At 40.4% G+C, this 13,329-nt stretch overlaps 1 long non-coding RNA gene across 1 annotated transcript in view; it reads left to right on the forward strand.

Moving 5' to 3' along the window:
* Positions 1 to 5,206: 5,206 nt before the first annotated feature.
* Positions 5,207 to 13,329, forward strand: part of LOC141001938 (uncharacterized) — a 28,306-nt gene continuing 20,183 nt past the window's right edge. The window contains exons 1-2 of the long non-coding RNA XR_012179615.1: positions 5,207 to 5,309; positions 5,568 to 5,786. This is a non-coding gene — a long non-coding RNA (uncharacterized lncRNA). The remainder of the gene's footprint in view (positions 5,310 to 5,567; positions 5,787 to 13,329) is intronic.

The following is a 13,329-nucleotide window of genomic DNA, read 5'->3' on the forward strand; positions in this document are numbered from 1 at the left end:
GTCTAGGACTAAGCGTCTGTCTAGATAGATAGATACTTTATTTATCCCGAGGGAAATTCAAGAAATGAGTCTGCCTGCCTGCCTCTCTTGTTAACATTAGATTGACATAGAAAGGGTTACAAAAAAAGTAAAAAAACACAAAGGCACTGTCTTTTCTTAAACTCATTTGAGAAACAAAGGCTTTAAACATTGCTACTGCGGGAAAAGGGCATACATAAAATGTGCACTGCATGTGAAACGTTCCATAATGATATATGGGATAATTGTATCACCAGGCATGAGGATTGTGAGAAGGAACACAATTACGGCTGAAGGTACAGCAAAGAATGATCCACAGGCAGGCTTGAGGTGGGTCACAGAGGTAGTTCTTTATTCATCCATTTCAGCAAACAACATAGACACATCAGACCCACGTCACACAGGTTGTCAAAATGGCACCTATTTATAGGGTGTCACAGCTAATGACCCTGGAAGATTCCATCCACTGGGATCCACTGCCTACCAACATGTTTAACCCCCCATTTTTATTCCTGTATTTACACCACATAATCGGTAACCTTAATACACACCCTCATTTACCTCCACTAACAAAGAAAATACACATATCCACTTCATATTACATTTACTAAAATACAATACACACATCCACCACCCCCACACCAATTTACACTTGGTTGCCCCCAAAACTATAAAAGCGGTGTCTGTTTCCTGGGGAAGCCTTTTGCCTGCACACCCTGAAGACAAAAGACTGGTGAGTACACAATACACTTGACTTATTCAATGCATACTTATTGAGCAACACAATACACATTCTTAGCTTAGCTCCTTGTTTAAGCAATTAACACATTTAATATGCACATTTAACCCTATGTTCCTCTGCTCTAGGTGGAGCTGCGTGGCCCACACAGCACCCACCAGCAAACCCAAGACCCGACAAAGGACAATAAACATGGTGACCAACACTCGATAAATACGGTAAACGTATCCATACAAATGCGCAAACAAGCTATGTGTTAAAATGTATTTTGCAAATCTCCAATAAAGTGCTGTTGCTCCTCTTAAAGGGTCTGTGCAATTATTAAAGTGCATATGTAGTCACACTCAATTCAAAGTGCGTGGTGCCATGTGTGCAAAGCCAGGTGACGATGTGCTCTTTGTCACAAGGATGAAGAAATTTATTGCCATATAGCAGCTACAAGAAAAAAAACAAATAAATAAATGCTTAAGACAGAGAAAGGGGGGCAGGTGCCATGGAATGCATTTCATTCTACCAGAGACATGTCAAAAACAATTCCAAAAAGGGCCCTGTGGCTGCAGGTTATTCCTCCAACCAAGACCACACAGTCTGACCAATCAGCTGTCTGAGATCAGCTGATGAAATGAGTCAAGTCTGTTGTGCTGCTGCTTGGTTGGAAAGAAAACCTTCAGCCACTCGGCCCTTTGTAGAATAGTTTGGACGTGCCTACAGAACCAAAGGAAATGTCCAAGATGAAACAAACACTTTACTTCTGCTAAGTCTTTGGGTTCCATTGATTGCATTTCCATTTGACTTGAGGTCAAAATCACTGCTTTTTAATTGAGTGTAAGTCTAATGGTGGTTACTTCCTAAGGTGGCTTCAATGGCTTGTTTTGTCCACTAGATGGAGATAAGTGACCACAGATCACAAGTTTGTTAGTCTAGAACCCACTCCTAAAGAAAAATGAGATACTCCTTGAATACCTAGAGCTTTGACCTTTGACCCTGCCTGCAAGTCTGGCTGTCTGCATGGCTGTCTTTGCCCCCTCCTGTGGCCGCCCAGGGACACTGCACAGAGAGCCACACTTAGGATTTGGCTGTGGAAAAACGCTACGGCTTGCAGCACATGTGATGCTCAAGATCTGAGGACACGGGCTGCAGCATATGATGCCTCAGCATATGATGCCTTAGCACATGTGATGGTCAAAGTGGGGCAAATAATATACATACATATAACGTAATTATAGTTTTATTAATAACCAATCAGTTCATTATAGCCTATATTCCAATTAAGGTGGGTGACCAGGATTACAGGTAGTCTCAAGGGTGGATGGAGAGTGCACCGCCTTCTCCTTCGGGAGGGGGTATCAATTTCCCCAAACCTAACCCTGCCTCCTGAAATCACTGCTTTAATTGACAAAATTGGCTGGGTTAAACAGAACCTTACCAATGGGGAATTTGAAGCACTCTTTTCATTGAGCAATAACAAAAATATTATCAAACCAGCTGATAAAGGCAGTGCAGTGGTTATTATGCATAGGGAACAATACCTGTGGGAAGGATATAGACAATTACATGATAAAACGTATTATTCTAAATTGAAAAAGCCAATTTATAGAGATACTATACCACTTATTGATAAGATTATTCAATCATTATATAGTAAAAAATGTATCAATAACAAACAAAAAAACATATATCCTGGGAGCCTAGACGCAGAATTTTTTATATGCTGCCTAAAATCCACGAGGACCCTTCTAAGTGGAGCAAACCAGGGGAAATCCCTCCAGGGAGCCAAGCCCATTGTGTCTGATTGCAGCAGTGAAACCCACTATACAGCTGAGTTCATTGATTTTCATCTTAATCCGCTCTCGACGAAGCATGCCGGTTATATCAAAGATACATATGATTTTGTAGAAAAGGTTAAACAAATTCCCATCCCTTTAAGCTCATTCTTATTTACAATGGATTTAGACAGTCTCTATACCAATATACACTGAACAAAAATATAAACGCAACACTTTTGTTTTTGCTCCCGTTTTTCATGAGCTGAACTCAAAGATCTAAAACATTTTCTATATACACAAAAGACCATTTCCCACAAATATTGTTCACAAATCTGTCTGAATCTGTGTTAGTGAGCACTTCTCCTTTGCTGAGATAATCCATCCCACCTCACAGGTGTGGCATATGAAGATGCTGATTAGACAGCATGAATATTGCACAGGTGTGCCTTAGGCTGGTCACAATAAAAGGCCACTCTGAAAATTAAAACACTGTGGCTGTGTCCAAATTCAGGGGCTGCAGCCCACGAAGGGCGCATTTGAAGGCCAATTACGTCACAACACTGCGCGAAGGCTGTCCAAATTCGAAGGCTGCTCCATATGCAGCCCACAAATGCAGCCTTCCCCACCCTCGTTTAGGAGGACGCACCGCTACTATCCTTCGCGGCCTCACATATCCCAAGATCCTTTGCGCACCGCTGCTCAGTCCCGAAACAGAAGAGGAAGCAAGAGAAAATGGCGACATCAAGTGGCGCAGACATGACATTTAAATTTAAGTAATGGGTTTATACTCGGTTTGTACTCATTTGAACATCCAACGCCAGATATGTTAAACTTCAAGAGACTATAAAACCTCCAAAGTTTAACTTTCAGTTAAAATACGTGACGCTGGTACTGCTATGGTAAATATAGTTGTTAATCACCAATGGGTTAATGTTTATTTTGTAATGTTGATAATTCAATTTAGATTTGACACATTGTACACACACAAATAATGTACACGTTTGATAGATTTGAACCAAAACAGACTTTAATGCATGAACACCTGGTGACGCAACCAGGAAATACTCCGAAGGCTGGACCGTCCAATTTAACAACGGTGGACGCGGCCTTCAAGGTCTCTCCGAAGGACCCGGCCTCCGTGGGCCGCAAAGGCCGCGTCCTTGAAGGCTGCAGCCCCTGAATTTGCACACAGCCATTCTCACTCCAGACTTAAATGGCACAGAGAATTTTTTCAGCACCAACCCTGGGTGCGCCATCATCAAAATAACAATGTTTTAACCCTAACACACAAATATGGCAATGTTCATTTAAAAAACTGTGTCTACCTGATAAAGCGTAAACAGTGCGGAATGCAATATGTGGGTGAAACAGGTAATACAATGCTTACCAGGTTCATCCAACACAGATATAATATTTCTAAAAAGAAAAACGCACACACTCTTTTGGTAAAACACTTTGTAGAACATGACTGGTCTTCACTTACGGCAACAGTATTACAGTGTAATCCAAGATGGTCCACAGTCCAGAGAAGGAAAATAGATACAATATAAATATTTACTTTAAAAGCATAAATATGGTTATTTTGTTAAGAAGCATCAATATGTTTTTGGATTAAATGCATACATTTCATTAAGAGCCACTTAAACTAACACTAGGTAGTTTGGACTCATTACTACCCCCAGCTGGTTGAGAAGCGCAATTATCTGTTACCAGTGTCGTAAATACTGTTGCTGTATGAGCATCCCTGGGGAAAATGAATACACGTGAATTTGTTGACGGAACGGGCGAATCACGAAATCGTCTGAAAAAATGAATGAGTGAAATGAATGCGTTTAGTAACGTCTGAAAATGTAACTATGTTTTCGGGAGTTACTGAATACAATCGCAAGTTCACGTTGTGTTTGGTGTAATAACTACAACCAACTCGGTACGACAACAGTAAGTAGCATGCTAACGTTACCGATAACAACAATAGCCTAACATTATCTCCCGACCACACTGTTCAACAATTAAGTTGATTATCTGCATGAACTAAGGAATCTGCAACTTTTCGAGACAAGATGTCCATAGTGTTTTAATAAGTTAGTCATCGTTTACAGTCGCTACATGAAAACGTGCAAGCTATCGAAACGGACAGCTTTAGATTATCTCCCGGCTTTATTACGGTTATAAACTGTGGACAAATAGTGCCCCAATGAACACCACATAACAACAAATCAACTCAAAGTAAAAGTCGGTAAGATAATAAATATGTATATATGTAATATATGACTTACAAATCCAGTAGCATCAAGGCTAGGCTAGGTCACCATCAGTCTTGAAACCCATTTCTTCTTTCAGTTCCACCGAGTGTAAGCTAGTCCAGTATTTATCTGTGTCCGGGCTCTGTTCTATCACTTTCTCTTTTTCTTTTCTTCGCCTCCTCAGACAATACAATAATAACAATACGTTTTTCTACCACTTAACTGAGTTTAGAAACATTATTTTAAGGTCGAAAAACTACCTAGTGTTGCTTTAACACAGATTCGGCAATAATTTAATGGAAATTATTTAAAAATGCCTTTAAGAAATGTGATGACGCTTCCCCTTTAAGGCACTCGTTGCCCGTGTTTATGCATGCTCCGGCCAGAGCTGAGCTGAGCCGAGAGCGAAGGGGGGAGGGGAGAGAAGCAGAGAAATTAACGAGTGAAATAGTTACAAAGACAGTTGGTTTAACGCCTGGAAAATAATACCCATCTACTTGGTGTTTCATGAGGACCATGTTTGAATAAACCACAGCGGTTCTGGTGAGTTTCAGCTCGTTTTATTGATGCTTCGTTGTACTGTTTGTTTGCACTTGAATGAGTGACTGGTCTAGCAAAGAGAGCTAGCCTTAGCTAAACTGTTTAGCGGCTAATAGTCTGCGGGTTATCAACCAAAGAGTTTTATTTCATGTAAAAAGATTACATCATTATGTACATTACATTATGATTTAAACTCGCTGTAAAAGGCTATTTCATTTGCATGGACAGAGTAATTTATTTTGTTTATGGCCTGCTGTACAGGTCAGTTTTTTTTTTTTTGCTTGCTCCTGAATGAAGTTTGACTAAAGAGAGACACTCTTCCTCGGTGCGGGAGACAACACGTAGGCACGCGACCGTGGGACACAAGATGGCGAGCCAAACCCACAGACTACATCCCTTAAAGGCATCTTCATCTTCACCTTCATATTCATCGCTTCAATGAGGATTTGCCGGATGGATTACTGGTAAACTGCCAGAGAGGTAGGAGTGTTGTAGATATTTCTTTTGAACTGAACTGAGTTGGAACAATAACTGAACTGAACTTAAACTTATTGAACTTGAACTGAAGTGTTACATGTTTACATTCTGTTTCATAATTGTCAATATTGTGATTTAAGGTGTAATATTGTTTCACTTTATTTGGATTTAGATGCTTTTAAATGGTGAAAAGGTTTTTCTACTTATGGAATTAATAGAAAAATAAGGAAACCAAAATAGGTGCAACCTATTACCATAAATTGAGATAGTTAGTCACAGACCGGTCTAACATAACAAAATCTCTAATTTAAATCATCCTACCTGGATGAATTATTAAGGAAGAATATTTCTTATTTAGGAAAATAAACCTGAAAAAAGGGAAAGTGAATACCAACCCTAACCCATACCTGCAGGATACCTTAGACACTGTCTGAACACCGTTATGTTTATTGTTCTTGTTTACTTTAAAGTACCGGCTTTAATTTGAAAGAACCTGGTCTCTGGTTTAATTTGTCGCCCCACTCCATCAGAACCTAGAAATGGTCCAGTGGCTTTCAATGATTCTTGGGAATTTGGATAAAACAGGTTTTAATTTTGAAAATAAAAAGTTAGTTAAATTACAAAATCTGAAGGTATATCATTATAGACCAAGGTCTTGGCTGTTCAGCAATGTACCGGTGCAACCTCCTCATTTTGTATTTTTTTCATAAAATAGGCGTTTTTCCAGTTATTACTTTGTTTTTGTCAACACTGTCAGACACAATAAAAAGCAAATTAATTTTTATTTATTTGGTCTAATATGTATTTAGAGCTTTTAAATCATTATCTGGCATTCTTAGTACACATATGCTGTTAAATGTTGAATATTCACTTTTGTTCATTTTTTATACTGTTTCACGTGTACTCCTTTTTAAAAGATCTAACATCATACAACGTTTACTTACATATCATCAAATATCAAATCATCATAGTAAAAAATAGTCATTACCAGTAGGAATAATGTACAATGCATCACTGACATCATCTTAAACTGTCATCTAGTGTCCCCTACTCATAAAATAATACATTATATTCTTCTGTAAACTGTATATTGGACATGAAGAACAGATAACAAATAACAATTGTGAGCACTGTGGCAAACAGTCAATAAGAAACATGTTCAATTAGCAATAGGCTATCATTAATAAAAGTACCCCTTAATAATCATCATAAGTAAAAAAGAAATCATTACCAGTAGCAATAAGATAGAATTCATCACTGACCTCATATTTAACTGTCATGTAGTGCCCCCCACTCATAAAATAATATAGATCATATTCTTCTGTAAACTAGACTATAAACTGTATATTGGACGTGAAGAACAGATAAATGAATAACTACGTCTTACAGTCTCTTTTCCATAAACTGAAATGTTTCAAATTACAGAAAGCATTCTGTGTAAATACCACAAAACACATCTGACACAAAAATAATAATAATTCGTGACCTCCTGTGAGTATTCCCTGACTGTTTTACATCACTCCACCACTCATTTAGCTTTATCAGGAAGTATATGGTGTATATGTTTCTCCTCTATGAAATCCATGACTTCAGCAGACAGGTTGTATATCTCCCTCGTCCTGCTTACACGACCTGGTGATGACAGTTCCTCAAGTTTGACCAGAATATGGTCAAATGGTGAAGCACATATCCTTTCCACCTCCTTTTGGATAGAATCGTGTGTTGGGCCCATGAGGGTGGAAAAACTCCACTTCCACATCTTGATGATGAGTCCACAGTGACAGCCTTTGCTAACCACCAGTTCTGGTCATAAATGACCGCAAGCCAATCTCCGCAATGAACTACATCAGCAGATAGATCTGTCACAGTCCCGTCAGGACCACTTTTGGTCAGTTGTTCTTGCTCCGTTGGCTCTTGCTCACTTTCCTCCCGTTCCATTTCCTCCTGCTCACTTTCCTCCTGTTCCGTTTTCTCCATCAACATTGCCAAAGGACCCTTCCTCTTTTGCATTGGTATAGGACCATCATCCTCAACCTGTACTCTGGGTGTGTTGGCAGTCACCTGGAATATTGTTGTGCTGAAACACTCGCACATCTGTGGCTCACTGCAGAAACAGGACAGTGATCTGCAATCGATCTCAGAGTCGTTTCGGTGTGTTGGTGTGACCTGATGGAGTTTCCTTGTTGCAGGTACAGGTTTTAGTGATTGAGAAAGGAGTGCGTCATATGGCTGCATGTCAGCTTCAGTAATGATATAGAGCTTAGTGCTGCAGCGGCTTCTGCCAACCATCTCATGGAAGATTCACAATGTCATTCCCCTGCAGTATAAGGCTGTCTGCAGTCCTTTTCACAGCTCCTCCAATGCCGTCTGGGGCTCCCTTCCCATGTGAGGTGTTCCAGGTTGTTCTCTTGAAACCTAGAGTTGGAGGGACACTGCAGAGGAGAAAAAAGTTCTTCTTGTTCTTGTATTGCTTGCTGGGCAGGACTGGTTCCATGTGAGTCCAAATGGCAGACGCATCTTGTCGCTTGGATTCTGATACTGTGAAAAAGCCTGTCTTCTGTTCTTTTGTATAGTACATGCCAGTGTGCAGGTTGAGCTGTGGGAGGTTCTGACCAAAATGGCATGACTGTACCTCAGAACTATACTTGCACTTCCACACCTCAGAAAAGTCCACGTGCACAATTACTGTGCTATCATTGCACTTCTCGATCATGCTCCTGTACTCTCTGGTCTGGTTCTGAACTGAGCACACGTGTGTTGTTGTTTCTGTCTTCAGTTTGTCTTTATATCGTTGGAGAAGCTCTCCCAGCGTGCCACTGTGCATCGCAAGTCTTGTGTTGAACTGCTGTTTGATCCTGAATTCCTTCCCATTGCTGCCATTCAACATTGGTCTGGTCTTGCTGTGGTGTGGGAAGTGTATGTTTGTGGAGACACCGGGTGCAGGAGCACAGAAGACATGCCTCGCTTGTCTGTGAACAGCAGACAAGTTCAAAACTATCCTCCAGTTTGCTAGACTTGACAACACCATTTTCTCTTAGGACTTCAAGCATCAGCTTAGCATTCTCATGGTACTGACATTGGTGTGTCTTACGATCCAACGGTCTTGGTGCTGTGACATAGAATGGACGTAAGGCACAGAAGGATGAATAACTGAGCTTCACTCTTGGTTCCTTCTTGGTGAACTCCTTTTGGCGGTTCAATACTGTATCAGTCAGAATTAGGGCTGGGCAAAACGATTAATTTTGTAATCGATTAATCTAGCAAATATTTTTTCGATGCATCGATTAATCTAACGATTCCAAAATAAAATTCAAGTAATGAATACAGTAGTGCAATCTGATGCCAGAGATAGCATTTAACAAAAAATAAGTAATAAGTAATAAGTAAAACTGTTGTGCAAACAAACAAATGTTAACAATAAATAAATAAAATATAAACAGCAGCAGCAGTGGTGTCCTTCTTGAACCAACAAAATATAACATTTACTTTGCTTTCTGCAAAAAAGTGCTCTTAACATACACTCTGCCACTTTTCCCTTAAGAATACTCAGTGTGTGTGTGTGTGTGTGTGTTTAATTCAAGACATGATGTAGTCATGCATTGGAGTGGAGGAATGTTAACATTTCAACATGCTCAGCAGTCAGGCTCGCCCTTTTTTTGGTGACAATGTTTCCAGCAACTGAAAAAAGCCTTTCAGATGGCGTTGATGTGGCAGGTACAGCCAAATACGATTTGGCTAAAGCAGCCAGTGTGGGGAATCTTGTTGTGTTATCCTTCCACCATTTAAGGGGGTCATTGTCCCTTGCGATAGGCGTTTCCCCAAAATACAACAGTACTTTTTTCCTCACGGTCTCATTGTCCCCATCCTCATCCTGATCCATGACTTCGTTGCTGTCTTCCTCCTCAGAATCTGTGCCCAACAAAGTGTCCAACACAGACCTCTTCTTTGGTGAGGGACTTGCACAGAAGCTGTGACATAAGATTGTCCACTAAGAAAAACAGTAGCTTGCTCATATGGCTTGAGCACCTCCTTCAGTTCATCCAGAAGAATCCACTGATCATTTTTCAGATCAAGGTAATGTTTCCCACGGTGTGTGACTTCTGGATCTGACAGCGTCGCAACCACTGGCCATCGCTGTTCTAACAGACGTTCAACCATATAGTATGAACTATTCCATCTGACAGCTACATCTCGGATTAGTTTGTGCTCAGCTGTGCCCATTTGTTTTTGTTTCTGCTTAAGTTTGGTGCTAGCTGGCTCACTTTTCCTGATGTGCTTCACGAGGCCCCGTGCAGCTGATAGTGCCTTATCAATCATGGGGTCCTTCATTGCATGGTGTACAACTAGCTGCAGTGTATGCCCAGCACACCGATAAGATGCTGTAGGAGATACACTAATAATAAACACTCGTTAATGGGGCACCACCTCCGTTATTTTGTCTATTTGAATAATCCGGAGGTAATTAATCAAATTCGACTGGACAAGTTTAACTTGTATCAATTTTAATCAATTTCAGATCAATTTATTCATCTCATATATGAAGAAGTGAATTCTACACATATCCATCGGTTCTCCACATTAAAAACAAACCTGCACAGACAACGACATACGGTTAAATATGTTTATTGACTAAATAATTCAGGTTAAATAAATGAAATGGCAATTTAAATGAATAACACAGGTAACAGGAAATGTGAAATAACTAAGTAATGGGTTATTAGTGGAATATAGGCTGATGGTGAGATCATGGGTTAGGTTGAAGCATTTAAATATTACGGTAGTAATTTTAATACTAACGAGACCCTAACCGAATTTCTCTTAAGCTAAAAGATCAGAATCAGAGCCATATACACCATCTCATGTATCATGTGTGAATCCAGCTGTTGTGAGTGATGGAGAGCCTACTTTCACAGCCGAGTTGCGGGGCCGCGGCGGCGGATTCCTTCGGGTGATTTGCAGCTCTAGCTGGCAGTCCCGGTCCGATGGCCGGGGGTCAGCTCGTCCGGTATCAGTCGGTTGGGCACCTCGGTCCGTTGTCTTAGGAAGAGGGCAGCTGGTCCCGTACCGATCCGGTGCAGATCTTGGCTCAATGCCCAGCGGGATGGTACCGCTAGCGAGCGCTGGGGGCTTGTTAAAGAGTCTGTCTTTCGTTGGAAACCGCTTGCACGGTCTCGGACACAGCAAGTTGCTGTGTCGTGATGATGATTGTGATAAAGATGTTCTTCTTCGTTTCTTCGAGTGGTTCTCAGGCTCTGACTTTGTAAACTAGATTTAACTTCTTGAATAAAATAACTGAGGATGATACGTTGATCAGGCGGATCTTCCGTTGTTAGTTAATGCAAGGTAATCTAAATTAAGTTCACTTCTTCAAAAGCGGGTTACGATACTTAACGGTATAAAACAAATTAAAACAGAACTTCGTTCTGGTACAAACTTAATAAAAGAAGCTAATCAATACTGCGAAAAATATAAAATGAGAAAAATCAACGCATGAGCACTTCTGTTGAGATCGCTGTCTTGGAGCGTGTTTCAAAGTAAAGTAAAGAGTTTCAAAATAAGTTACAAAAGAAAAACTTAAACAAAAATTAAAACTGAACTAAAAACTGAAAATAAAACTGAACTGTAAACTGACTCGAGAGACGTGATCTCTCCGTTTTATTATTCGCAAATCGAGGCGTGTCTAGGCGGGGCTTACCGGCTTTTGTCTCCAAGATTTAAACGTTACAAAACAGTGCTTCACCTTCTCACAGATTCTCACCATGGCTCAATAGATGTACTTTGTCTATCATGAAAAGGATTATGACGTGATTAAACATTAATTATACATATTCAGCTTAATACTTGTTAAAACAAAGACATATCAGAGTCATTTACTGGTTATAACCATGAACATATTAAACAGAATATTTCTCGTCCAACTGTATCAGGACTCACCATCAGGAGGTGCTGTGGTTCCACCGAACACAGTACAGATTAAACATTAAAATTTGATTTCAGTCAATCTTAATCGTAGAGAAACGGGAGAAAGATCAGTTTTATGAGCTTCTCTTACTGATTCTTAATATGTTAGAAATAAGATTGTGAGATACTGACTTAATGGTTAATTAGAAATGGTCTGAAATCTGGAAGAATACAGAGGCCATTTGAATGGAATTTGACCAGATAAGGATACCAGGCATATGTCGTAAATTACAGACGGGAGTATCACATAGAACAACTCAGCAGAAGGTGTCTGATGTCCACTCTGGAGAGTGTGTTTGTGGATCAGAAGTAAGAGACAGAGAGTTCAGAAATGGGAGAGAAAGTTCATCCACAGGCTTTGGGTTGTAAATTAATTAAAACTGTCCTCATTTGAAGTCTTTATGGTCCAGGAGAACACTATCCTCTCTGCCAGGAGATAAGATGGTCAGCCTGGAAGACGCCTCCTTCCTGTAAATCTTCTTCATCCAGATGAAAAGGGTTAACAACTAGGGTTGTACCGATCCGATCACGTGACTCGGAAATCGGGGCCGATCACGCCACTGAAGACTCGATCGGGACTCGGACGTTACGACCCGATCAGAGATCGGTTTTATATATATTTATTTAGTCATTATTTGTATTAGATTGTTGATATATGGGCTATTGGTGATTCAAAATAAAAAAAATAAAATGAGTATTTACTACCACCGTTTACGACATGCGCATGCGCAGAAGACCAGCACGCCAGTTTGTTTTGAAGCGGAGTGGCGAGTTGTGGCGCACCATGTCTGCTGTGTGGAAGTATTTTAAAGTGAGTGACGAGAACGATGCAGTTGCAAACTGTCAGATATGTAAATTTGGGATATCGAGGGGTGGTAAAATATAATAAAAAATAAGGGACACCTTGAATAGTTTTCTTCGATCTTTTTAATTTTTTAAATGTATTATAAGAGTATCGGATCGGGACTCGGTATCGGCAGATACTCAAAAATCAAAGGACTCGGACTCGTATCGGGGGCAAAAAACCCTGATCGGAGCATCCCTATTAACAACAAAAACAGGGCCTCAATTTAATGCAGAGGCGATGGCACAAGTTCCTACAATGCCACTCCAAACTTCTCTTCGAGGATGCGGAGAGCTGCGACTATGTTACTTGCATTTTAATGCACAATGGCGAGGACGTTATGCAAGGAAATGTTGAATTTTTCTGCCACCTTCTCCACCCAGGAGGCAATGTTTTCTGCAGTGTGTCGCTCTTCAATTGGTAGTGTTGTTAAATTGAAGGAGACAAGATCCCAATTGTCATCAATGAAATGACAAGTTACTCCTAAGTAGGCCTCTGTGACCAGACTAGTCCAAGCATCAGTGGTAAGGGAAATTTTGGATGTGGCCTTTTTTAGTTCGTTCCTTAGTTTCTCCACTGAAGTTTCATACTTTCTCTCCATCATACTTGTAAAATGGCGCCTAGAGGGCAGAGTGTAACCTGATTGAAAAGTGGTCAGCATTTCTTTGAATCCCTCGCTCTCAACCATAGCAAGCGGCCTCATGTCTTTCACAATCATAGATAGGACGCTCTCAGTCAGTA

This window comes from Pagrus major, chromosome 9 (genome assembly GCF_040436345.1).
Source record: "Pagrus major chromosome 9, Pma_NU_1.0".
In the NCBI taxonomy this organism is placed as follows: domain Eukaryota; kingdom Metazoa; phylum Chordata; class Actinopteri; order Spariformes; family Sparidae; genus Pagrus; species Pagrus major.